Genomic DNA, 26,525 nt, shown 5'->3' with positions numbered 1-26,525 from the left:
TGCAAGAGAAACCCCACCCAGATAACAAAAGTAGAAAAAATATTTTTATTTCAGTTTAGTGACTGTAATATGTAAGGCAGTGCTGTAGTAGCTGCAGGCTGTGAAGGCTTTTATTGGACTGATGTTGGTATTATCGAAAAAAAAAAAAAAAAAGCTATACATGAGTGTGAGGGAATAAACAGAAAACTCCCTCAGACCACCTTAAGAGACCAGGCACAGCAGTCTAGCCCAGTCTTCCTTAAGGTTCAGACTCCTAGGGAATCCTGGGTGAAGGGAGGTGCCCTTCACCAAAGTGTAAGACCTCAGGGCCGAGAAGGATTAAGTGAGCCCTGGGGAACAGAAACAGTTCCACATTATGCTAAGATCTGCTATGTTTAAGGTTTGAGAGTGACAGGAATTTTAAAACCTGCTATGTTTAAAGATTGTGACTTGCCTGGAGTTAAGGTGAGTTGCCTAACTTGTTTGTTTTGCTATTAATCAAGTTGACTTAGGGAATGGCCTCTGCTATTACTGGCATCAGTAGCATGGGATCTTCTTAGTGTTTGGGTAATTGCCAGGTTCTTGTAGGCAATTTAGATCTAATTCTCAGAGGAGCACAGGATTTGGTGGGGCCGCTTGGCAAGAGTGACCATAATATGATCAAATTTTCATTAATGACTGGAAGAGGGGACAGTAAGCAAATCCACGGCTCTAGTGCTAAACTTTCAAAAGAGAAACTTTGTTAAAATGAGAAAAATAGTTAGAAAAAACTGAAAGGAGCAGCTACAAAGGTAAAAATGTCCAAGAGGCGTGGTCATTGTTAAAAAAATACCATCCTAGAAGCACAGTCCAGATGTATTCCACACATTAAGAAGGTGGAAAGAAGGCAAAACGATTACCGGCATGGTTAAAAGGGGAGGTGAAAGAGGCTATTTTAGCCAAAGATCTTCATTCAAAAATTGGAAGAGGATCCAACAGAAGAAAATAGGATAAAGCATAAGTGTTGGCAAGTTAAATGTAAGGAGATGCAAGCAAAATAATTGAGTCCCAACTTTAAAGTAATTCGTGAAGAAGATCATTTTAATTTCACATTCAAAATGGCAACTCCATTGCTCATCTGTCAGGACAACACAGTTCTCATAGGGTCCCCCGATAACGGACTCGTGTTTCGCCGAACACGGCTGCGTCCGGAGGGACAATGAATTTTGATGGGATTCTTAACAACTAAAATAAAAAAGATTTTTAACAATGTAAAATAAGGGACCAAATAATAAAGATGGTATAACCGTTCAAAATTATTTAACCAAATAGAGCATACCTTATATACGCTGTTAGACATTCGAACAGTCAAGTAGCAAGGAGAGCAAGCAGTGAAACAAACCCAGGCGTTTAAAAGGACTGAAGTTTAGGGCGCTAAAGACATAGCCAATGAGAGAGCAACAACTCAGAACAGCATTAACCAATCACAAGACAATGTTAGAATGTACAGCGGGAAAGCAGAAAACAGAAATTAAAGAAAATATTTTGCCATTCTATTTCATTATTTAAACCATGGATGTGAGACAATTCAGTTTGTAGATCCATTTCTGCTCCCTGCGGATCAAAATTTCAGAAAAATTACCCACCACGGGGCGGAGGAGGCAACACGTCAATTACATAAAATTTTAAATCGTGTTCAGAGTGTCCAGATGCAAGCCAATGAGACACTAAGGGGGGCTGTGTTACGTCCAGTCTTGATATTTGAACGGTGTTCAATGATCCAAGTACGGATCGGACGAGAGGTTTTGCCTACGTATAGCTTAAGGCCGAAGGAGAAGGTACAGAGAACGGTGACCAAAATGATAAAGGGGATGGAACGCTCCCCTATGAGGAAAGACTAAAAGAGATTATGGCTGTTCAGCTTGGAGAAAACGATGGCTGAGAGGGGATATGATAGAGGTGTTTAAAATCATGAGAAGTCAGAAACAGTTAAATAGTGAATTGGTTATTTACTCTTTCAGATAATAGAAGTCTAGGGGGCACTCCATGAAGTTAGCATGTAGCACATTTAAAACTAATCAGAGAAAATTATTTTTCACTCAATGCATATTTAAACTCTGGAATTTGTTGCCGGGGATGTGGTTAGTGCAGTTAGTGTAGCTGGGTTTAAAAAAGGTTTGGATAAGTTCTTGGAGGAGAAGTCCATTACTTGCTATTAATCAAGTTGACTTAGAAAATAGGCAATGCTATTCTAGCATCAGTAGCGTGGGATATACTTAGTGTTTGGGTACTTGCCAGGTACATTTAGCCTGGATTGGCCACTGTTGGAAACAGGATGCTGGGCTTGATGGACCCTTGGTCTGACCCAGTATAGCAATTTCTTATGCTTTACACTGTGTTTTTGTTTCACTGTAAATAAACTACACTTAAGGAACAGCCAGAGTCTGCCTCCTTTTTCCTCTGGCTGCTCCCAAGCTGCTATCACTAGAGTTACTAGAATGAGACATTGAGCCACATAGTCTCCTTCTTCAGATGTGAATAATGACTTTGATGTGACATCTGAAGAGGCAATGTCATGTATAATATTTTTAGATAATTGATGCACTGATCCGGTTAAAGGTTTCAGAATCTGCCAAGGTATCCTATGACTGGAATGTAATTTTTGGTGTTGTTGTTTCTATGTACAATTTATATTTTTATTAATGGAGAGTTGATAGTATTAAATTAATTTTGTGAAAGCAAGGAGTGCTTCACTGAGTAGAACAGCACTGGTGAGGCACCCCTGGATAAGAAACTGGCAGCTCATCACTGTTACTGTAAGAATCAGCCAGTGGCCGTGCATCCCCTTGGCATTTCCAGTCTGATTGCCTGCCAATTTTTTAAAATGGTCCCTATAAGGCCAGCAGAATGTCAGTAGCATTAGTGTCCTGTGTTTTATACAAGATTGTTCTGGGGAGGGGGGGGGGGGGTAAGGGGATGTGTAACTAATTCCTGTGTTTAATTATCAAATTGGGGAAAGAGGGAGACTCCATGGGCCCAAGCTCCATAGGTTCCACGCCCCAAGTTTTTTAAGTACCCAGCAATGCCAGCAGTGACAGTGATTTACTACAACACGCATAAACAAAGAAACAAAAATCTCAAGAAAAAGAAAAAAAAAAAGATTAAGGCAATTAAGAAAGCTGTCACTTAAAATCAGGAGAATATTCTTTTTTTTTAAGAAACTTCAGGATTCATCAATCAACGGGTATTAGGGCGAGTCCATGTTTGCATTTGCGTGGCACCTTTGTGCAGATTCCTGTGCCTATTATAGCTCCTCCAGGGTTCTGCAGAACGTGCTGAAAGCTCTGACACAGAAAAGCTCACAATATTAGACCTTTCCTTCCTGCATGAAGCAAATGTTTTGTAATAGAAGGCTTTGCGTGGCAGGCTTCTCTTGTTCTGCTAGACAGATCAGGGGAAACCTTTTGTACAACCCCCTCCGAGAGCCTTGAACTTTATTTCATTACTGAATATAATACCCAATAACAGAAACAGGTAATGGCAGCACTAGCAAGACAGAGACAGCATGCTGGAGAGCTTGTTCTAGCACAGGAAATACAATTTTAATTATTCTGTTCCGTATAATTCAGCAGAACGCTTCATAGCAACGTGCTCTGGAAGAAGGGAAGAGACCGGTGGGAGGCAGAGAGAAGGAGATTGTATATAAACACACAGTTTTCTTCTGCAGTTAAATTCTGCTTCTGTGCCACTTTAATATTTCCTTTTTTTTGAGGGGGGGGGGAATGTTAAAGTTTAACACCACAATATTTTCTTCTTATATCATCCAGTGCATTTCATGTAAGTTGTGTGCATTTCTCTTTCAGCTGCATGTGGGTGTGTATTTGGTTTCCTATTAACACAGCCCACCAATCATAAAATAGCAAAATGCCCGCCCAGGTAGCATCGATGCAAAGCTGTTGAGACTCAGTTTATAACAGATGCAAATTCATCTGGCGGCTCGGGGCCACACGCCGACGATTTGCACGGCAAAACTTGAAATAGATGCCTTTCAAATTCTCCTGCATTCAAGCACAATACGCGGGGATGTTTGAATTAAAGTTTATTCTGGATGCATCTGGTTTGGGACATCTGCACATTTTTGAAGGCTTGCAAGTGGAGGGCATCGTACTCTCTGGGGACAATTTTTCAAATAATATATAAATAAGCAAGCAATAAGTACAAGGGCACTCTGAAACCTAAATCAAAGCTATGAGACAAAACTTAAAAGAAAACAGCTGAACATTTATTCAAATTAAAAACATAAAACATAGAGACAAGTAATATGCAACCCGACATGCTTGTGTTTCAGCAACTGTCTGCCTCAGGGTTAATAGACAATTGATCCATAAATGGTGCTTATACACTGTAATGATGCCTTAAACCAAGAAAGGAAAGGAGAAGAATTATGTTCTTGATCAAATGATACAAAAGTACCTTACTTGGACAAATGATGCCAAATTACCATGGCTGGGTGGCACCCCCTGGAACCCACCCGAAGAAGCACAAATTGTGCCACCCTAAAGTTGTTGCACTCACCGGCCGCGGAGCCCCCACGGCTGGCTCCCCCTACCCTCCAGCGCCTCCCTGACGTGCTACCGATTCCCGGGTCCTTGACTGCGGCGGCTTGTCTCTCCTCTTCGGCCCCGTTTGCTCTCCCTGTCACCGGGGATTCCTCAACCTCGCCAGCGCACGGAACGTCACCGGCTTCCGGCCCTGCCCGGGTTTCCCCTTCACATGCTCCTGGTGCCTTCTCCCTTCAGACAGATCTCCCTGGCTTCTGACCCTTGGACTGGACTTCACCTTGCCTATCAGCCGCCTGCCTCTGACCCTCGGACTGGTCTCCACCTTGCCTGCTGGCCGCCTGCCTCGGATTCGCCGGCTGTACTGCACAGCATCTCCGCAGGGATCACCTAAGACCAACCGGCCCCGGTACCCAGGGGCTCAACTTGTGGGAAACGAGGGCCGGTAGTGGCGAAGCTCCAGCTGGCCTCTGCTGTCCTCTGGCCTTGCCTCCTGACGTTGGTGACCTGCGGGGGGTTCCCCTCTCGGGTAACGACAACACCAGCTTAGGCCAAGGGTCCACATTCTATGTCGAGGTCAGCAACAGATTGCAAAGCCCATGGATCCGGTGGAGACCTCCGCCCTGCAGGCCATACCGGGCCTTGCCCAGAAGATCCTTGAGCAGCAGAAAGTGCTGGAGTCTCTTGCCTCAGCAGTGGAGCGGCTTGGCCAGCGCCTGAATTCCACGGTCCATCCGGGTGTGTCGGCTCCTCCTGCGGTGGGCTACCCCGCTCCCTCACCGACCGCAAGATCCATCTTACAACTCCCGGCTCCTCCACGCTTTGCCGTGGACCCCCAGCACTATCGCGGCTTCTTGAATCAGTGCAACATGCACTTTTGCCTTCAGTCTGCACTCTTCCCCGATGACCTCACCAAGAACACTTACGTTCTCTCCCTCTTGGACGGTAAGGCCTTGGTTTGGGGCTCTCCTCTGTGGGAGCGCACCAACCCAATGTTGCAGGACCTACAAAGGTTCTTAACCCTCTTCCGCACTGTCTTCAATGATCCTGGGTGGCAACTGACTTCTAGTTCCTAGTTCCTCTTTTCTTCACCCGTTCTCTAATGGACTATGTGATTGAGTTTCGCACCCTGGCCTCAGAACTTCATAAGGGCGAGGACTGCCTACGCTCTATCTTCTTGAATGGCCTGACCTCCCAGATTAAAGACGAGCTGGTGGCTCGTGAGCTACTCGCCTCCTTGGACGATCTCATAGATTTGGCCGGCCCTCATAGATCGCCGACTCCAGGAGCGGTCCCAGGAGATACACTCTTCAAAAAGGCCTCCACTGCTTTTCCGGCCTTCCCAGCATTCACCCTCTCCCAAGCAGGGTCCCGGGTCGACTAAGGCCACCACAGAAGAGCCCATGAAGCTGGACTGTGGCTGGCTGGCTGACCCCCGAGGAACGCCTCCAGCACCGACGCTCTGGGCTCTGCCTATACTGTGGGGAGGCCGGGCATGTACTGGCCCATTGTCCGGTGCATCTGGGAAAATCTTAGGCCTAGGTCATGCTGGGGCCTGCCCCTGGGCCTGACGTCTCCAGCTCCACTGCTCACACTTCCAGTATCACTTTTCGTGGATGACCGTGACTTTCACACCTGTCTTTCCCCAGTGCCGCTCGTGCTGTCCTCTATTTCCGGTGAACCCCTACCAGGCAAAATCACTCACACCACTGTTCCTATCATGCTTCGCATCGGCACCCTTCATGAGGAAGCTTTAGCATTTCACGTCATAGATTGGGCCAACCATCCCATAGTGCTCGGCTTGCCTTGGCTACAGAAGCACTCCCTTCAATTCAACTGGGCATCCTTGCAACTGTTTCAATGGGGGCCCTCCTGCCATGCCTCTTGTCTGAAACCACTGACCACCCAATGCAGCCTCACTACCGGGTTCATCCCTGCCGGACTGCCATCCCACTATGCATCCTACATGGTTTTTTCGAAGCAAGGAGCGGACACTCTACCAATACGACTGCGCCATCAACCTTCTGCTTGATCGGAGCCCCCCCCCCCCCCCCCCCCCCGGTGCCGGGTCTATCCATTATCACTCACCGAAACTAGGGCCATGTCCGAGTATGTGCAGGAGAACTTGGTCAAGGGCTTCATCTGCAGGTCCACTTCCTCCCACGGGGGCTGGCTTTTTCTTCGTAGCTAAGAAAGACAGGTCTATCCGCCCCGTATTCATTATAGGGGCTTGAATGCCATCACCCAAAGGATTGCTACTCCCTGCCTCTTATTGCAAAATTGTTTGACCGCCTGCAAGGAGCAGAATCTTCTCCATAGCTTGATCTTTGTGGGGCCTTGCAACTTGATTCGCAATCTGGCAAGGCGACGAACTGGCAAGTATCCAAAAACTAAGTCAATCCCATGTTACTGGTTGCTAGTAATAGCAGTGACTATTTTCTAAGTCAACTTAATTAATAGCAGGTAATGGACTTTCCTCAAGAACTTATCCAATCCTTTTTTAGACACAGCTACACTGCCACTAACCACATCCTCTGGCAACAAATTCCAGAGTTTTAATTGTGCATTGAGTGAAAAAGAACTTTCTCCGATTAGTTTTAAATGTGCCCATGCTAACTTCATGGAGTGCCCCCTAGTCTTTCTATTATCCGAAAGAGTAAACAGATTCACATTTACCCGTTCTAGACCTCTCATGATTTTAAACACCTCTATCATATCCCCCCTCAGCCGTCTCTTCTCCAAGCTGAAAAGTCCTAACCTCTTTAGTCTTTCCTCATGGGGGAGCTGTTCCATCCCTTTTAATCATTTTGGTCGCCCTTCTCTGTACCTTCTCCATCGTAACTATATCTTTTTGAGATGAGGTGACTAGAATGTACACAGTATTCAAGGGCGGTCTCACCATGGAGCGATACAGAGGCATTATGACATTTTCCCGTTTTATTCACCATTCCCTTTCTAATATTTCCCAACATTCTGTTTGCTTTTTTGACTGCTGGAGCACACTGAAACCAATGATTTTAAATGTGTTATCCATTATGGACCGCTTAGATCTCTTTCTTTGGTGGTAGCTCCTATATGGAACCTAACATTGTGTAAGTATAGCAATGGGTTATTTTTCCCTATATGCATCACCTTGCACTTATCCAGGCAACCTCTTCTTCTGCTGCCCATACCTGCTGACGGTACCCTTCTTCAGCAGCCTAATTGATGGCGCGGGAATTGCACCACCTTTGGGGGCGCACTCACGTCTCCTCCAGGAAGCTGGTTCGTAGAGCCAAGAAGACTGCTGATGCCCACCAGAGATCAGCTCCACAATTCAAACCCGGTGAAAAGGTCTGGCTCAGCACCCGATTATATATGCCTTAAACTTATGTCCATGCGCCTAGCTCCACGCTATATTGGACCCTTCCCAGTGCTCCATCGACTGGGACCCATGACCTATCAACTTCGTCTACCTCTATCTCTAAGGATCCACAACTCCTTCCACACCTCCCTCTTAAAGCCGCTGGTACTGTCATGGCCATCAAGGACGCTGCCCAACCCTCAACCGGTAACACCGCGAAGAATGACACCACCTACCAGGTACGTGACATACTGGATGTGAGAAGAAGAGGTCGAAGGTGAGAATACTCTACTCGCTTGGGAAGGCTTTGGCCCAGAGGAAAATTCCTGGGAGCCCGCCGCTAACATACTTGATAAGGACTGATTAAGCAGTTCCATACCCGCCCATCCTACGAAGCCCAAACCTCCTGGAGGGGACCTAGAGGAGGGGGTTACTGTTGCACTCACCGGCCGCGAAGCCCCACAGCCAGCTCCTCCTACCATCCAGCACCTCCTGATATGCTGCCGGTTCCTGGGGCTTTGGCTGCAGTGGCTTATCTCTCCTCTTCGGTTCCGTTCGCTCTCCTGTCGCCGGGGCCTCCCCAACCTCGCCGGCGCACTGAACGCTGCTGGCTTCCGGCCCTGCCCAGGATTCCCCTACATGTGCGCTGCTCCTGCTGCGATTTAAAGGGCCAATGGCAGGAAACCAACGCCGGCCCCAGAGGATGCATTATCGACCCTGGCCTATTTAAGGCCCTCCCGGGCTCCCAACAGACGGTTTGGCAACAAGTCTCTGTGTGCTGCATTCCTCTTGGGGATCCTGCGCCGTACCGCCGAAGCACCTGCTCCTGATTTCCAGTTCCTGATTCCTGCTCCAGTTCCTGATTTCCAGACCTGGGTTCTAGTCTCAGTTCAGGTCTTCGCTCTGTGGGCTGGCCAGGACTGAGGGACGCTGTGGAAGCAGTGTTCACAGCTCTGAGACCTGGAGGAATGGGTGAAGGAGTCAGAGTCATCGCACATGATGCCATCTAGTGGTTGGATTCGGGACCTTTGATTGTAGGGTTCTGGAAGAATCCCTGAGGCATGGCCGCCAGCCGAGGACTGTTACTGCAATGACCGGACTAATGTAAGTTGGGAGTGGATATAAAAATAAGGGAATGAAACCTCAGAGAGCTGTAAATTTACAGATGTCAGCCCTGGAAGAATTAAAGGAGGAAACGTCTGGATAAAAAAAAAAAAAAAGATTGTTGGTAAATCAACTCACAGCTAAGGATTAAGCTGAAGCAAAACTCTCAGATGCCCTTTCAGAGGATGTTTGCCTTTCACCATAAATTGCCTTGACTTATAATTCAGTACGCTGCTGGTATTCTTAATATAATAGGCCACTGTCATTGCATCCTTCAATCATTGCCTAACGCTGGTTATGCCCTTCAGTCGTAGCCTAATGCTGTCTTGCACGCATGCGTGGTCCGTGTGACTGGAGTGTCCGCGTGCGTGTGTGGGCAATGATGTGCGCCTGGGCAGCCAAGCCGTGGCCCAAGAAACTGGAATGGGACTCAAGGCCATCGTGTGCAGCGCCGCTCATGGGGAAGCCACAGAAGAGGTTGAAGCAGTGCTATTCAAGGATTACAGCAGGGGCGAGCCACGGCATCCGCTTGCCACAGGGGCAGCAACAGAGCGGACTGGCTGCTAGGAATGACATGCAGGAGCCCTGGGAGCCAAAGGAGCAGGAACAGAGCGCGCTTGTGCGGATGTGGCTGCCGGAAAGGGCACACACCCCGTGAGCTGCCTGGCAAGTGCTGAAAGAGATTGTGAGCGGGACGCCCTGCGACCCAAGAGCAATGCTGTGGAAGAGACAGTGAGTAGTGAGCCAGGGAAAATGTCTGGGCCCTACCACTGCTGCAGAGGAACAGGTACCCCTGGATGAGGTGGGGGATGGGGAGGGGGGAGGGAGGAAAAGAAGGGACGGTGTGAGAAACTGTTGAGGAAGGGAGCAGAGAGGTGACAGAGGAAATGGTGTGGCAGAAGAAATTGGGTGAGGCCATGGAGGTGACAATCTGTCACCTACTCAGTCATACCCCGGCCTACTCAATCGCTCTAATTCCAACTGCTCTCACTCACTCTTACACACACCCTATACCTTTTAATACTGACACACACAGTCGCAGACACGCCCTCGGCCTCACACAAACCTACACTCACACAGACAGAACCCACCTACCCACAGGCACACACTCAGATCCACTCACATAGGTTCACACACACACATTCACATTACCCAGTCACTTCCATTCCCCACACACACCTACAGCCCATGCACCAACTCTCCCAGATGCACACACTCCTCGCTCACACTCACACACGGCAGCAGACACAGACCCTTCCTATGTACATGCACTCTCCCACCACCAAACATGCTCCACTACTCCCCCTAACTCCAACATGTACACAGTGACACTGCCCAGAAGATAACTGACCGAGGGGCTCAGAAAGGATGCTACACATAGCAGCATGTGGAGGGAGGTAGGACAAACTGAAACAGAGGTGAAGGGAAGGGGATGGTGGTAGGAAATGGCTAGACAAGGGAACAGAAAAATTGTATGGGGTGCTCACAAGAAGGTGAGGGAAGAACAGTGTGGCAGAAGAGAACAGTCCGCACACAAATCTCACACACACACACCTACACTTGCAAAAACAAGAGGCCACACTGCACAGATACACTGACATTCACTTGCTTACATACACTGTCTTCCATGCACACACACCACCTATAGAGGCGATGCCCCAAGTCACACAGATACACAAACTCTGCAGTCACACACACACACACACCAGCAGACACAGACCATACCTAATTAGAGAGAGAGACAGACATGCACACCTCTGCACATGCAACCCCACCAACCCTACCCACAATATGTATGCACTGAGAATCAGGGCATGGAGCAGCAGTGAAAGCACATCAGTTGTGGACCATAGTTACCCACTTGCCAATTTCAACCACGGGAGAGCCGATAAGTGCTGGCTTGCACTACAACCCAATTCAGCTACTGTACCCTCATGCCATAACTCACTATACAATACAAACAGCCTCTCACATGCAAATAAACGCCTCCAACGCGTTAGCCACAATCACCACACCCAATAAGCAGAACCACTAACACCAAAAACAAATACAGCATTCAGACTCACCATCAACCTTACACATGTAAACATGTACCCTCACGAACCTTTCATTCCAGCACTATGCACTTTACAATGCTTTTCATCCTGTCATTATCAATGGGCTAATCACTAGTTTTCTCTACTTGTACGTGGAAGGTCCTTTGTTCTTGAATTGTTATTTTGGGTTACTCCCCTTATTTCATATTTTACTTGGGAAACGTAAGGCTTCAGTATCTTCCCTATCAGATTATCAAGAGCGCTTTTAGATGTGTGCCTTGGTGTGTAGATGTAGACATGGGCGTGTCAGAAAAAGTATGCTCGCACATGTACATGCATGCAGATGTTTCCAGACAGGATCAGATTGGCTGTTCTGCCTGTTCATGAGTGAAACTTAATTGAGCAATATGCCATTCCAGCTACACGAACCCAGACTGCTCTCTTTTTTTTACTCTTTTTTTTATTAGTGCAATATTTCTTGCAACATTAAATTGGGATTTACACTGGAATCACTGAACTTATCAGTTTCTATTCAGAGCCCTTCATCCCAGTAAGTGTTTTAGTGATTAAAAGCTATACTTGATTTGCATCAAGCACTTTTTATTTATAGAAAGTTCAGAGCATGTGCGAAGTTGTAAAACTGGAGCTGTTATTACTGTTCACTGGGGGATCATCCTCAAAGAACGGAATGGCAGAGATCTCAGTCTGAGAGCACAGACCTGTGAAACCGACCCAGCTTTAAATCTCCAATCACTTTAGACCTTGAGCACATCACTGAACGTCTTGTGCTCAAATTTAGATATATGTTCAATTATGTGGGGGACTTATTAGTGCCCCCTGGGGACCGGGAGAAATACCTACAGTACCTGCATGTAATCTGCTTTGAAAGTGTCTGAAAGGCGGAATATCAATAAATAAATATATTTTAGTATGTGATTTATACTTACATAGCAGTGTCTGAGGTTACATGGGCAATAAACCATCATCATCATCTTTCACGGATTAGGCAACTCTGCCTCTTCTGACTTGATTGTGTATCACCACCAGGCTCTCTTTCCTAGGCCTGCCTGTCTCGTTTTCCTGCAGGTCGATATCGAAGGCTTCTTTTAGGAACCTTCCACACTCCATTCTTTCATCGGTTTTGTTTCCATTGTTCTTTATGACATCTGCATTTCCCATTCACAGACTGAGTTAAGGTTCTTTTCTTACCTCTTCATTCTAATCTTGTCTCATCTATTACATTTGTATAACAAATCTTAATAATTGAATTTCTGATGCCTGAATTCTGCTAAAATCTTTATAAACCATACTTCAGATCCATAGAAAAGTGCTGGTCCTGTCTTCACTTTTTAAAATGCAAGCTGTGTTTCTGTTATGGGCCTGTAACCAGCAGCACTCACCTCTAGACACCAGCAGTCCTGGCACGGCAGGAACGCCTCCATGACACTATCACACCTTGTATTCCCCCTAAGCGCGGGCAGCTCAACGCTCTTTAAAGGTCATCACGTGGCACACTCTTAATGTCATCCCTAACTTTGCCTCAGCAAAAGGCCTTCTGCCTTGCCGTGCAGTGCGTGTTGCTCGTTGAGTTCCTGTTTCCTGCCGTGCCTCGTCCTTGCTCCAGCCTCATTTGTTTCGTCCTTGCCTTGCACTGCCTGCCTTACCTCTTCCAGCCTGCTCTGTCTCGTCCTTTCTATCCTGCCTCCAGTTTGCCCTGCCGTGTCTTGTATCCTTCCTCGTCCCAGCTTGTCTACCCAGCATTGACCTTGCATTGGACCTGGCTACTCTCTTGCCTGCTGCCTGCCACTGACCTTTGCTTCAGACCTGGACTGCGCCTTGACCTTTGGCCTGAACCAGGTATCTGCCTGCCCTGACCTCAGCTTGGACCCAGACCCTCTCGACTTGATCACCCTGTGGGACAGTCACCTATGTGCTGCCGCTCCCTGGAACCCAATCTGCGGGAAACAGGGTTGGTATAGGTGAAGCCTCCATTCAGTCCCGATGGCATCTGCCAGCTATCGGCATGGGCCTAGTAGATTTGCCTACCAGGCTGCACCAACCACACCACAGCACAAGGTTCACTTCCATTACTGAAGTAAAAAAGGGCCTTAGTTTTGTGCCTTTTAAACAGCCTACTTGAAAAAGTTGGCAAAAATGCACGTAATTTACACCAGTTTTCAGAATGGGATATGCCACACATAAGTCCACTTTGAAAATTATCCCAACAAATTTATCTGCACGATTTACAACTGCTAAAATGCATGCCCAAATTTTTCTTTCTCTAAAAAATTTCCATGCATACTTTTTAAAATCCAAAAGAACATAAGAAAACTGCCATTCTGGGTCAGACCAAGGGTCCATCAAGCCCAGCATCCTGTTTCCAACAGAGGCCAAACCAGGCCACAAGAAACCTGGCAAGTACCCAAAACTAAGTCTATTCCATGTTACCATTGCTAATGGCAGTGGCATGGGCAATAAGACATATTGCACATGTTCCATCAAGGCCATTGCACTCTGCTGACTCAAAATTACTTGCGCTACCCAATATTAAATGTACTCGTCTGCAGGTGACCCAGAAGTGTGCACTGTCTATTGTGGATCCCACAGGAGGTCAGGCAAGTCCAAGATGCTAAACTATTATGGAAGAAGGTGAAGAGCCTCCAGTTTTTATGAAAGGTTTTCTAGCTAATTTTTGATAATTGCTGTGTTTGTATTTATGTTATTTTATAATTATTTTTGAGTATTTTATGTAATATATTAAATTGTTGTAATATGCCAACTATGGCTACTTTAGGTGAAAATAAATATTTTAAAATTATAAATAAATACATAAATACATAAAATAAGTAAATCCAAACCCCTCCCCAATTCTGTCCCCAGGAACGCCTTCCTCTCGGTCCGGGTAAAATTATGCATGAATATGAGACACACATGCTTACGTTTGCCGATTATGTCAGGGATGGAGGTAATTTTGTAAAAGGCCATGTCTGCGAGTAAAACACTGTGTTACCCTCTTAATTTTCAGTAAATGGTTCCACAAATTGACTGGAACCAAAGGAATGTACTTGTTATATCATTATCCTAACTGAAAGTGATGTTGCAATCGAGGTCAGGAAAATGCAAAACTTGCTCAAGAACATAGTTGTGAATGTCAACCTTGGCTCTTACAGACGTTTGTCTACCATTTATATCATTTTGTAAATATCAGTCTATCCCAAGATCCTTGTGATTTCCTTTGTGATGTTTCTTTTCATTTTGTATATCCCTTTAGCTTCCTCTGTCTGCTTGTGTACATAATTACTATATACTCCTTGATTTTTTTTTTATGATTTTTTTTTTCAATTCATCTTTCTAGATTTTTAAACCTCTCTTCCTTACAAATGTATTTTTTTCCTTCCCTCCCGATAAGGCTAAACAAGTCTTTCTTGTGCTGACCAGGGATGGTGGCAGGCAGACCCTTATTGGGAGATCTGTCCTTCGGATCACTTCAATTGGCAGAATGGACTTTCATCAAGGACAGAATGAATTCCACCGGCATCGGCAGCTATAAAACCTGCCAGACGTGAGCACCAAACTAGACAGCGAATTTTCCTGTTAATTAATATCCCTGGTAGGCAGTTCATGAGCCTGTCGCAGTGGAGAATGATGTAAAGGAGGTAGAGGAGACTGACAGTTCAAGCGTCCAGTAGCCACTTAATGCCTCCTACTGTAGGAGGCTTTATTCCTCTTCCTTCAGGCATTTTGCCGCACACTTGGAGGCCCCCATAGCTTTAGGGGGCAAGGTTCAAGCTGTCCATTTGTGGGGCAAGTGTCCGTGGACACTTTCTACCCGATGACTTTGCCCCAAATTACCAAGCAAACGTACATGCGGGCTTTCACACTTGAAGCTTGCCGTGACCGCAATGTGCATGTTCAACAGTACGGGATCCATACGTGCCCATGGCATTGACTTTCTCAAATTGCACTCCCCCCCCCCCCCTCTCCAAAGGACTATGAGGAACTAGAGGTGCTTAAGCAAAGGGAAGGCCTAAGCCTTGTAAGTCCACGTCCAGAGGATAGGCGAAGAGGAGGCGTCACTGACAGGCTAGGATGAGAGCCGGCAGTGAGTGGAAGTCGTGGCAAGCAACATGGAACTCTGGACTCGGGAAAGTCTGTAGCGTAGTCGTGCAAAGCAAGGGTCAGGGCATGAAGAAGGCAGGTGTAGTCAATCAAGGCAGTGGTCAGGGCACGGAGAAGGCAGGTGTAGTCAGCCGTAGCGGAGGTCCGGGGCTGGAGAGAAGCTGAAGAGTAGTCAGGCTTTGCGGAGGTTCTGTGGTTGGAGAGAAGCTGAAGATTAGTCAGGCATAGCAGAGGTCCTGGGCTGGAGAGAAGCTGAAGGAGTAGTCAGGTGTAGCGGAGGGTCCGGGCTGGAGAATGTTGCGTTTGTGCCTGTTTTGGCCCTTCGCTCCACCCTCTCTACCTTTCTGGCGACTCCCTTCGGGTCTGACGGTCAGACTGCTGCTGCTGCGCTTCTCTTCGCCGTACTTTCTAGTATTCCCGGGCTGGCCTGATGCTGCGGATCCGCCATGTTCCTGATGGCGTAAGGGGGCGCGCGCGCGCGCTCTAGACTTTGTACCAGCAAGGGTGCGAACCTCGGGGCCGTCACCCGTAGTGATGTCATCCGCTTCCAACTTAAAAGATCTTTGCTTGCTAGTACAAATCGAGTTAACAAGGGGAATTCTTTCTCCGCTGCTCTGCCTCTACAAACTTACCTAGGGGTACCCGCTCCTCGGGGGCCCTGCTCTCTCTCTTCTTGATTTCAGATTTTTAAGATGGGATCCGGTACTCTCTCCTCGAGGGCCTATGTCCCTGAATGCTCAGAAGACTCCTGACTGCCTGGAAGCGATCGCAGACGTGAACACTGTGAGTTCTATTACAGATAGGAACCGGTACTCGCTCCACGAGGGCCCATGTTCCTAATCTCTGAAGACTCCCTTCTGTCTAAGAGTTTATCGCAGGTACGGAGATCGTGAGTCATTATTGTGGATTGCAGATAGGAACCAGTTCTCGCTCCACGAGGGCCCATGTTCCTAAAACCCTTTACAGACTCTCTACTATCTCAGAAGCTATCGTATATCTATATCTTATGAATTACTATTACAGATAGGAACTGGTACTCGCTCCACGAGGGCCTATGTTCCTAAATCCCTCCAAGACTCTCTTCTATTCCGGAAGCCATCTCTTACACAGCTATTGTGAATTCTTATTTCAGACTGCCTATAGGAACCAGTACTCGCCTACGGCTCCTGTTCCTGAATATACTGAAGACTCTCTGTTGCATAAGAGGCCATTACAGATATCTACAATTGTGAGTGTATCATCTACTACTGGTTATGTATCCAGCATACCCTGTCTACTCACTTCACTATAGTCTCTCTCTACAGCTCAGCAACCCAGAGATCGCCAATTCCAGTATCTGAGGGACTTCAGCCCTGCTGGGCACATCAGTTCACTACTGCCACCTCGGTGGTTAACTTCCAGTCTAATAAAGAACTATCTGTGTCAGTCTCAATACTTCAGCCTAGCTGGTGGTCCCTCTCAGGATCTCCTCCTGGGGGCGTTGTCAACTGCCATCGGCCCAAGGATTCACCATTTCTACTAAGTGTTTATTCCTTACACTACTAGAGCAGTATCATACAGACTGCCACTCTGTGGGAGCCATCCCAAATCAGCATTACTAACTCCGCCTATGAAGTATTACATATCGCTAGCTCCTCTCCTTGGGGAAACAGCATTCTACAGAAGACTAACTCTGCTTCCCTGGCAGTCAGCATCACTAACATATGCTACCCCTTTCTTCTCGAGGAGTGATCTATAACAGATTGCTGTCTCCCCTCTGAAGGAGCTAAGCCATATGTATAGCTAACTTCGCCCTCCTGGCGGGGTTATCCATAACAGATGTTAGCTCCTCCTTCTACAGGAGTATCCAGCAGCCAGATCGATACCAGATTGCTAGCTCCTCCCTCCGGAGGAGCAGATCCATAACAGAGAGAAGTTGAAGAGTAGTCAGGCGTAGCGGAGGTCCGGGGCTGGAGAAAAGTTGAAGAGTAGTCAGGCGTAGCGGAGGTCCGGGGCTGGAGAGAAGATGAGAATAGTCAGGCGTAGCGGAGGTCCGGGGCCTGGAGAGAAGATGAAGAATAGTCAGGCGTAGCGGAGGTCCGGGGCTGGAGAGAAGATGAAGAATAGTCAGGCGTAGTGGAGGTCCGGGGCTGGAGAGAAGCTGAGAGTAGTCAGGCGTAGCGGAGGTCCAGGGCTGGAGAGAAGCTGAAGAGTAGTGAGGCGTAGCGGTAGTCAAATCCAATCCCAATACATAGACAAAACAGGAACAAGAACCGGGAACCCCAGGAAAACAGGAACACAACGAACAGATGATTCTAGGATCAGCAGCGGACTACTCGGAGTATGAGGAGGCCCTGTTGCAAAGGCAATGCTTATGGAGCAAGGCCTGAGCTTTTATACGCTGAAGAGTCTAACGTCAGCATCCGGGTCCGCGGCCAGGTTCCCACCGCGGGCCCTTTAAAAGAATCAATGATGTGCGCTGCGCCCTAGGAAGGGGCGCGGCGCTGATGGTGGCGTCTCTCCACAGGCCACACGGAGAGGCCCGATGAGCAGGGACATCTTGGCTGGCAACACTAAGTAGCGTGGCAGGGCCGGAGGCACTGGAGGGAACCCAAGGTCGGAGCTGGTGGCCCACTGCTGCCAGAGAAGAGGAGCCAGGAGCTGGAGTCCATCTGAAAAGGTGAGGAGGGCCGCGTCGCGGGGCCTGCTGCTGCGGGCGGCATGCATAACAGCTTCCTCTTTCCCTCAGATGCAAGGCCAATAGTATGCCACTAATCCGGACATGTCCACCGGGTCCGCAGTTGCGAATAACCCCACCAGAGAGGAGGAGGAGGAAAGAGAGAGAGAGAGAGCAGTAACCGGGTGGGCAGCCAAACCTGGAAGAAATGACAGAAGCAATGTAAACACTTCCTTCCACATTATATCTGTTCCGCCAGCTCCCTGCATGTTAGTGCAGGCCTTCTAATGCCTGGGGCAGATTTCCCCAGTCCCCGTCCCCCCCTGTACCCCCTCACCCCCCTCAAGGACAGCCCTGTTGACCAAATCCAAGTTATCTGCTCCTTTGGTAGTAGCCGGATAAAACTTATCCAGATAACTCGGAGGTGGTCTGGGGCACTGCGGGTGGAGTTTGGTTAGCCAGATAACACGACAAGACTTATGTAACTAGGTCTGGTTATGCTGGGGAGCAATTGTAAAGTTAACGGGATATGTTTATCTGGCTATATTTAGTGACCTAATCAATAGCATTCCACTGAATATTACAGACAAGTTATCCGGCCTTATCATCCTGTTGGACAGGTCTGTCTGGCATATCGACGGTAGCCCTGTTGGTCCAACAGTCTGCACGCAATAAGTTAGGACATTTTGACTGTATCGATATGCGCACTAGTTAGTTGATCCTGGGATGTGTTAGGTTAGGATGTGATGCATTGTTGATAAAATGCAAAAAATTTTAATAAAGCTGTGGCTATTTTTCTTCCATTGAACCTGCCTCCATACTGTTTATTCTCTTACTGGCCGTGGACCCGCCTGGGGTGTGCAGGTGACTGGGAAAAGGTAGAGGGGACCAGGCTGGCCTTTGCTATGTCTTCGTTATATCAAGTGAGGATGGAAACCGCTGTGAACAATAAGACCTGAACATTTAATATACTGATTCTTTCCAGAAAACAAAATGATGATATATGTGTGCAGAAGAAGGCGACAAACAGAGATTACCAGAATGAGAAGGTGAGTTTTATATTCAGTTTTTCTGTTGATTTTTTATTTGCACTGCAATCGTAGTGAGGAACTAAAAGACTTTTTGGATGAGTTACTGTGCGTGAGTGAATGTGAAGCTTGTACACTTTGAGGGTTCCAGATCTGCAGGCAGATTTGTTACTGTGAAGTCTGCATATATTTGACAATTTACTTTATAAACAAAATGGAACTCTGTAATACTTCTAAGCAATGTGAAAATCTTCCAGAAATTTCCTGTAAAAGGTAATCAACACGAGGAGAATGCATGGTTAGCAATCCAAGTTTATATGGAAATCTTGCAGATATAGGCTAACACATGATTTAACTTTATATGTGAACCAATGACTTTTGCCAGTAACCTCTGACTTTAACAGATAATATGGAGAGGAAGATATGAGAGCACATGAAGTAATGGAGATCGTCTATGGCTTTTTTTTTTTTTCAGTGATAAGGAATATGAGAACGCGTGCATGGATTTAATGCATGGACTTAAGCAATAAACTTAATTGGAGGGGGTCAACGGTTATGGAAGCTCAGTGTTTTTCCTCTCAGGATGAAGAGACAGTTGGAGAGTTTCAGACAGATAACCTGAATCTGTGTGAAGAGCCTACAGTATAGGTGAAATTAACTGTAAAAAAAAAAAAAAAAAGAAGACGACCCAGCTGCTTTATTTGAAAAGTGTAAAGGCTTCCACAGATTTCCTGGAAAATGCAACAAGCACATGGAGAAGCAGCTTTCATGTAACTACTGTCAAGATATCCTTTGACTTCAAAGGTGACGCACTGAAGTTGGGTTTATGATCATTTGAGAATCCATGGGTGAGAATCCATGTGTGATGCAGCTTGGATCAGATTATGGGGGTATGTTCTGCGTTACAGGAGTTGTAGAAATATATGCATGGGTATTAAAAGATAACATAAGGCGAGATGATATTGCGAAATCTGCCTGTTTAATTTAGGCGATTCTTAGAGATGCTTAATGAAGTGTCCCTTAAGTTAAAAAGGGGTAACTTGAATGTAGTAAGTTAGACACTGGGATGTGCCAGAATACTGGGACCTGAGAGGGGTGGTAGTCTTAATATGAGGTTTGCAATAGGTGTTGATACATTTATTCTGGAGAACAGTGTGGAACTAATTCAGGGATATGGCTACGGGAAGTGGTGCTAGGATGCTAGTTAGACGGAGTGAATTAGATTACATGAATGGATGGATGTTTATATAGAGAGGAAAAGAACAAATGAGGAAATCTGTCTGAAATCAGTGAAATGGTGAGACTAGAAGGTGAATAAGTGGAAGAGCAATGGGACGGGATTAGATTTCTTAGGACTACTTTTGATTTAGAATTATTAGGAGGAAGTAAATTATTTTGTGGGAAATGCAGGGTGTGGGGGAAAAAAAAGTTGGATAACCGATTCCTCATGGGGGTCAAATGTTTGGTCTAGGATAACCTTACAACGTATATAGTGGGTTGGATGAGTCAAACGCAGATATTACAAAAGGCTTGACGTATGTTGGCTGTTGATTTTAAGGCTTGAATTTCAGTTGCCTGGCACAAAATCAAGTTTTACTAAGGGTCCATGGAACTGAAGAAAGATGCCTGGTTATGGGATCCTCTTCCTTCTCCCCCTTCCCTTGCCCTGGCGCGACCCCTGCTGCCAGCTACCAACCTCGAGGTGGGAGAAGAGAATCCATTTTGCAGCTGAGCAGTCGATGTCCTGCAGCCTGCTAGGTCCCTGCGTGCAGTTCCATCCTCTCCTGGCTTGCTGTTTGACCTGCCATTAGCCAGCGCATGTGCTCTCGCAGCTCGGCTGGCTTACCTTTGGCTGGTGGAGAGGAGCAGAGAGGCTTCCATTTTTTTTTTGGGGGGGGGGGGGGGGATTAAGAAGGGTTATCAGGAAAGGCGTAGATACTTTTCTCAGGTAATATTATAAAGTTGTGGCCTTTAATTATTCGACTCAGCCACATGTGTAGACATGTTTATATTGACTGTGTATTTTTTTTTTTATTATGGATTCATGGGAAAGGCTGGGAGGAGTCCGGCCTGGCCATGCTTACACATGTAGTTCAGTAGTTCTCAATCTTGTCCTGGGGAACCCTCCCACCAGACAGGTTTTTAGGATATCTGCAATGAATATGTACTGGAAATTTCTCTCATACATATTCATTGCAGATATTCTTAAAATCCTACTGGCTGGGATCACCTAGGACAGGTTTGGGAACCGCTGTCCTACAGGTTTAGTTGGGAATGATGCTTATGTTTAAGATCTAGATTCATTAAGCCATGACTTTGTCCTGGGGGGGAAGGCTGTCCCGTAATAAGTAGCCCCTCCCTGACAAACTGTCATGACAGTATCACTGCGTCCTTTTGTCTTATGGAAAAAGTCTGCAAGAGAAGAGAACATGACTAAGGCTTACAATGCATGCGATAGTGGCCCCAACTGCCATCGCTTTAAAGGCCATGTGGCCCAACGTGTACCCCCCCCACCCCCCCCAAGAGTAGAAAAAGGACACATGGGTTCCTGCTCTCCTCAGGGCCACCATTAAAGGCAGACCCATGAAAAAAATGGTTTAAAAATAGATAAACGCTCCCGTGTGGTGACATCCTGCCCCAAAACACCTCTCGTCCCAAAACACTAAATATCTGGCCCCTCACACGCTCCTTCCTCCTTTCCAATAATAAATACCCTTGGTAGGGACCCCCAACTCCCCAAAATAGGCCTATTGGCACCCTCTCCAGTCCCCCCGACCCTTCCCCCTACCTTACAAGTGGTCATTGGTGGCAGTGGAGGGCCCAGGGAGCCCCCTAGCTCCGGTCCTGGTAGACCCCATTTTCCAAAATTGCCCCATCATATGCACAGGTTATAAAACACTTGCGTATGAAAAGCATTTATTTATGAATTTATAACCCGCTTAGAATGGCAGATAAGCGGGATATGCATTTAATAAATATCTGTTCACAGCCATATATGCGTGTATGTGCTGCCACGCACATTTGTTTGAAATGTATCCTCCGTTTGCACGTTTAATCTTTATTGCTGGTGAATGGACACATTCCTTGGTCCACTCCCTTTCAACCTAAGAGATTCCTTACAAGAGAGATGCATGTATTATAATAATACTACATCAGAGTTCTCTTTACCAAAATCATTCAAAATCTGCTTTTCAGTTGGGTGATTCATCCCATTCACATTCAGACATATCCTGTATAATTTCTAGGGAGACTTATCAAGCCGCAGTAGGGCTATAAAATGCATGGTAAAAAGGGTCTATCGTGCAATAAGTGCTGCTTATCATGAGATATTGCACAATATTCACCATATCACATATGCCCGGATACATGCAGTGCATTGCAACCATGTATACCAATATACTGAACACGCATACTTTTCCCGCCTATTTTAAAAATAGATATGCATGGATATTTTATGTGCGAAAACAAAATAGGTCTTGCACGTGTAAGTCTCAATTTAATGCGCATCTAAATGAAATTAACCACTTTTACCAGTTAGTCCACCAGTTCGCCCCAGTCCTTCTTGAGGTCATCAAGAGCTTCCTGGACCTCCAGCCTGAGCTCTCCACCAGTTCACCCAGACCTCCCACCCGGTCAGTGCTAGACAATAAACACCTGTAATATCAGTTATGCCAGATAAGGTGCAGGTGTTAAAATACGCGAGTCAGTTGGCAAATGTTGACGCGTGTCTTTCAAAATAGCAACTTGCATGCCTACGTGTTGGCCCTGCTTAGGGATGCTCCTAGCTCACCCCTTTTTTACACGTACATATGTACGCCTGAACGTGAAAATACGTGCATATTTTTTACTTTTATAAAATACTGAATATGCGTGTTGAGGCTGCTAACGTATGCATATGCTAATTTTTATGCATGTAAAGCTTTGAAAATTCACTCCTAAGCACTGAGGCCTTAAAAGTGAATTTTAAAACCGGCGTGCGAGCGCACGTGTGCGTGCGTGTGTCGGCCCAGCCCAGGGACTCGGCTGTTTTATAACATACGCGTGTATATGCGCACGTCACAAAATAGCCTGGCCGCATGCACAAGGGCGCCCAGTTTTAAGTGGAAGCGCACCTGGGTACGCAAAAGCCGTTTCTACTGTGTAAATGGGGAAAACTTTAAAAGGGCCGCGTGCTGACGCCATTGCCTATTTTACCAGTTCCTTCCCAGTTTGCCCAGTTACCAGCTAGGCCCTCCAACCCCCCCTGGTTTGATAGCCTGTAAATCCCATGGTTACCCCAGATCCTTTACACCCCTCCAAAATGGCTTTTTTTTTTTTTACTTCCCTGCCATCCATAGCGGAAGTAAAGGTATGCGTGCATGCCAGATCGCGAAAGTATTTACAGGCAAATTTCTGTTTTAAGTTCCAAAAATGCCTAGGCCCACCTATGCCCCGCCCACTCCCCGCCCCTTTTTGAGAAGTTCCAATATGTGCACGCTTAGGGCCGGTTAGCACTGAGGATTTCCTGTCCCTCATGCCCCAGGCAAAAATCTTTATCCTCCTCAATTCTCCCCTTCCTGAGTACCAAAAACCAATATGATGGGCAAGGCCCCCCCTCCCCCCACCCCCGCCAATAAACATCTCTCCCTCTCCACACACACAGGCAACGCCCATAGGCAGTAACCCCCGCTCACCCGCTAGACATCATCCCGTCCCCTCCACCCTTCACTTCCGGCACCCTTTGTCTCACGAGGGGACTGGCTCTACCCGGGCAGGAGGGATCATCAGAGCCTCCCTACCCCTCGCCCACCACCACTGACGGCGAATGGCGCAGCTGTAGCCATTATGTCTTTTATCACATGAGTCACGAGAGGATGAATCCACATGGATCAGTTGTTACTTTCACAGATACCAGGCTTTGGTGGAATATCCTGCCCACAGCTAAAGAGGTGGGAGGTTCTAGCTGTAGCAGCAGGAGCATTTATTTTAGGTTTTAGATAGGTTTGGCTTTGGAAAATCTTTTCTGCAAATGATATGTATGCTTTACTGGGCCTCTGGAATGAGGTTATTGGGGAATAATATTTTTTCAGATTTCTTTGTTTTTATCTCCATTTCTGTTAGATGTAGGCCTAGAACCTTTAGCAATTGCCTTTAAACAAAGAAATTCATTGATTGTCCACATTGGAAGCTCTCCCCATTAATACTCATTACAGAAGAGCTATTTTAGATCTTTACATAGTTCAGTGGAAACAGGAGGGGATAAAGTATTTGGGGCTGGTTTACAAAAGTGCATTGTTGCATTGCCACATATTATTATTAACATTCGGTACATAAGTAAATAGGCCTCCTTTGCTGTAATGTAAACCATATTAAAATCGCCATTAGCATGTGCTAATAATGTGCATTATAACAGCCAATTTTTACTGCAGCTTAGAAAAGACAATTTTGACTAAAATGAGAAAAACTGGAAGTTTATTTCATTGCTGCAGAAGTGGACCCTTGGCTGAGGGGGAGTTGGAGCAACCTGCAGGGAGGAGCCCTGCAAGACCCCCACCGTCGGCAGGCAGAGCTGATAGGAGCTGATTGGAGTAGAGGCCCAAATGGAGCTTCACCAATACCAGCTCTCGTTCCCCTTAGGTTGAGCCCTCGGGTGCCGGGGCTGGCTGGACTTAGGCGCGGGCCTCTGGGCAGGTAAAGATCCATTGAGATGAGGATGTGATGGGCCAGCACCAGAAGCACAACCAGAATCAGATTCGGGCTGAGGGCTAGATGGGCAGCATTCAAGCGATGTCATGGTCTGGGCAGGCGGAGTTCAGCCAGGAGCGAGAGCAGGCCGTGGTCAGGGACAGGTGGAGGTCAAGCAGTATCAAGCTCCAAGCCGAGGTCAAAGCCAGAAGGTAAATCTGAGATGAAGCCAGGAGCCGATCCAAGGCAATACCCAGAAGTCCAATTCAAGAGTCAAGGAACGAAGAAGGGCGGAGAAGACGAGGGACTACGGGAGCATGACAGATGCTGAAGACAGACTGAGGAGGAGGCTGACCACGAAGACAGAAACTCAGAAGACAACCAGACTGTAAGGAACCAGGGTCTCAGGAACAAGCTCAGCACCATCAGGAGCCAAGAACAAGAGTCAGGAACAGGAACATAGAAGCAATGCATTTCTCAAGACGAGACGACCTACTGCCAAGGCAATGGAGGGACATCCAGGGAAGCCTAAATATCCTGGTGTCTGTGATGTCATCTGGAAGCGCCCCCAGCAGGATTCCCGCCACTGGCCCTTTAAATAGCAGGAGATCAGCGTGCGCACTAAAGGGGGCATTGTCTTGCGGTCTTGGCGCCCCGCCGCGTCTGGGAGAGAGAGGCAGGCCAACGTCGGGTAATTCCCGTGGGAGTCTGGAGGGCGGCCACGTCTCGCCGAGGAGGCCTGCCCTGGCATTGAAAGGTGGCAACGAAGGGCCCAGGCTGGAGGTAAGCAGGACAGGCTACGAGATGGGCCCGTGGTCCGCCGAGCACAACAAATGTGTTTTTGGAACGTAGTTACCATCATCCTTACTGTGCTGGGGAATTCTTGAAGCTATTAAAATGTGAATTACAGCACAGATAAAATTATACACTAAGTTGGTTGCTCTAATTTTTTCCAGATAACTTTTGTAAGAAAGCGAACTACATGCTTTCTGATTTTGTCAAACAAAAGAAAACAAACTTCGCCAAACCGTTCTTTCTCTATAACAAGCTGGCAGGAAGACAATAATCCTCGATGGCTGGAGGTAGAAAGAGAACGAGGTCTTTTCCTCTTCCCTGTGTCATGTTCCGTGGATCCTTTCTATAAAAATTCTTCAGGACAATTTAGTATTAACGTCAACCTGTAAAGCACTTTGGAAATCGGACAAATTATTGAAAATCATGCAGAAAGTCTCTAGCAAAATGCTACTGTGGTGCCACCCAATTTTTTAAATGATCAGTTCTTGCATTTATTTGCCTGGGTGGCAAAGACAGAGTGTATGGACGTTGGATTAAGTACGTGCTTGGTTATATGTAGTAAGGTCGATATTCCAAGGCTTTGACTGGCTAACATTTGGAGTTAGCTAGACAGAAAACCAAGATTGGAGTATCTCCCTCCCCCCTCCCCCGCCAAGCGGCTACCTACACTCCTCCATGAGACCAACCAGAAAAGCCTTATAAAGGTACCCTCCAAGCTCACCCCACCAAGTCCACACTCCACCCCTCCATAATGAAACGCCACCTTCTCTACCGCTGGACGGTCCCATTGGAACGCATGCCCACAGAATTACGTCAGGAACAATGCCCGCTTACCATTTAGGAAGCATTTGATGGTTTTTCAAACAAGCCTTTCCTTATCTGATGCGGCACAAATACTGACTCTGATTTGTCATCGGTTCAGAAAACATACAGTCATCCACGCTGTAATTATGCTGCTATTACGATTTAATCTTCGCTGTAATTAGGCCGCAAGCACCCCCCGCTATTCCGATGCTTACCCTCTCCCCCCCTCTTAGTTTTCCTACCCTACCTCCCTTCTGCACATAGCTCCTGCCCTGACAGCCCTGTCCTTCCTGAAGAACTAATTTAAGTTAAGTTCGGACCTAAGTTCTAATTTACCTTTATTCGAGGTTATCCTGAAGTTATCTTGATTACCCTACTTGTTCTTTGTAATGTATCTTGATATATTGATTACTCTTCTTGTTGTTTGTAACATTTCCCAGGTTTAAGTTTGTTGTAAAC

General features: G+C 46.8%; 1 long non-coding RNA gene across 1 annotated transcript; it reads left to right on the top strand.

The window, feature by feature from the left end:
* Nucleotides 1–304: 304 nt before the first annotated feature.
* Nucleotides 305–25,365, top strand: LOC115095105. Its single transcript, XR_003857690.1, has 3 exons — nt 305–444; nt 18,761–18,824; nt 19,279–25,365. It is a non-coding gene; the product is annotated as an uncharacterized LOC115095105 (long non-coding RNA).
* The last annotated feature ends 1,160 nt before the right edge of the window (nt 25,366–26,525 follow it).

The sequence above is a fragment of the Rhinatrema bivittatum genome, chromosome 7 (assembly GCF_901001135.1).
Source record: "Rhinatrema bivittatum chromosome 7, aRhiBiv1.1, whole genome shotgun sequence".
NCBI lineage: Eukaryota > Metazoa > Chordata > Amphibia > Gymnophiona > Rhinatrematidae > Rhinatrema > Rhinatrema bivittatum.
The sequence above is the reverse complement of the archived record's forward strand: the minus strand, read 5'-3'. Positions and strand labels throughout refer to the sequence as shown.